Source organism: Scardinius erythrophthalmus (genome assembly GCF_964197995.2).
Source record: "Scardinius erythrophthalmus genome assembly, chromosome: 2".
Classification (NCBI taxonomy): domain Eukaryota; kingdom Metazoa; phylum Chordata; class Actinopteri; order Cypriniformes; family Leuciscidae; genus Scardinius; species Scardinius erythrophthalmus.
Genome location: NC_138222.1, coordinates 70,043,228 through 70,044,748, shown reverse-complemented (window position 1 = coordinate 70,044,748; position 1,521 = coordinate 70,043,228). Strand labels below are relative to the sequence as shown.

At 35.8% G+C, this 1,521-nt stretch overlaps 1 long non-coding RNA gene across 1 annotated transcript; it reads right to left on the bottom strand.

Annotated features, from left to right (window-relative positions):
• Nucleotides 1-320: 320 nt before the first annotated feature.
• On the bottom strand, nt 321-1,084 carry LOC308682184. The gene is made up of 3 exons (XR_014029116.1): nt 1,036-1,084; nt 612-753; nt 321-425 (listed from the first exon to the last, which is right to left on the bottom strand). It is a non-coding gene; the product is annotated as an uncharacterized lncRNA (long non-coding RNA).
• Nucleotides 1,085-1,521: the final 437 nt, after the last annotated feature.

Here is a 1,521-nt window from a genome sequence, read left to right as displayed (position 1 = left end):
GGGAAGCAAGAACTGATAAGAATGTAAATGTGTACCTTAAAATGCAATGTAAGTTGCTTTGGATAAAAACGTCTGCCAAATGCATAAATGTAAATGTAATTACATAAACATTTTCACTGGCCTAAGAACTTAAATTGTAAATCAATGTAATTGGTTGAGAATGGTTTCTCTGAGAAACCATTTATCTATATTTCAGCTGGCTTTACGTGTGGTGGTTGTCGGGTTCATCATATCCTAACACACTAAATTATGTTTTTGAGAAAATATAGAGGCCAAAAAGTTAATGTAAAATATAAAGGATAATATACGTATACTAACATCGGCTTTGGCCTTCTTTTTGGCCTCCTCTTCCTCTTCAGACTGTAGATCTGATGTGTTGCAATTTAGAGCTTTCTTCAAGAGTTGTTGTGCCACAAAGTAGTCATCTAAAAAATAAATAGCCTACATGTTAAACTTCAGTAGACCTTCAAATTAATAGAGTAGAACTATAGACAACAGAACAATATGAGAATGTAATTAAAAGGATTTTCTTCCCATATAACATATTGGCAAAATACTTTGATATTTGCTTACAAAAGCCATTTAGATTATTTAAAAAGAAAATAGCATACCACATGACTCTGGCATCATATTTTTTCCAGTCAGGTCCAGGTTCCTTAGAATTTTTCACTGCCCCGTTCACTCTCTCATCATTTTTGTAGTTTGGCCAATAGGTAACTCCATCACTGTACCAATTTTGTGGCACCAAACATCCTTAAACGAGAAGGAAGTAACAAACAGCACCAGATAAATTGAACTTCCTGTTTCAAGAACAGGTCAGTATGTCTACCTTGGGTTATTTCACCAAGTGTATGGTGTAATTGCATATGGGTCACTTTTAAATTAAAAAAGCTGGTCCAAAAAATAAAAGAAATTCAGATATGGTCAACAAATCAGAATTGGGCATCAAGACCTGCAGTATAAATGTGGCCTTATTGAACTCAATTGAATCAACAATGAACTGTCAACTTACAGTGAAGTTGCTGAAGAACTTACTGTCTTAAGGTGGAGCTGGAGACAGGTACAGTTTTTCTATTCATTTTATCTAAAAGAAACGTAACAGAAACACAAAATACACATTTCAACTAGTGAGTTGTGGAAAATAACCAAAATTTTGAGTGTTTTCAAAAATAATTATACAGCAGGGCTCGACAATAAGGACTGGCTGATGGCCCGGGGCCAGCGTGAAAGATACTTGGGCCAGTTGCAGGAACTTTCACCTGCCCCATTGGGCCAGTGCTGCATCTTCAAGTTGATAATTTGCAATTTTTTAAGCCTTGACAATTTAAATGCTGTAGTGTGGACCAGTGTCAGTATTTGACAACATATCTGGCTAAATCAAGTTAGAACAGTATTAAATCTTACTTTACTCTGATGTCAGGAAAAGATGAAAATCCAAAATAAGACTGGTGGCACTTGAACAAACTGTGAACTGTAAGCTGCAACAGAACACACACACACACACACACACACACACACACA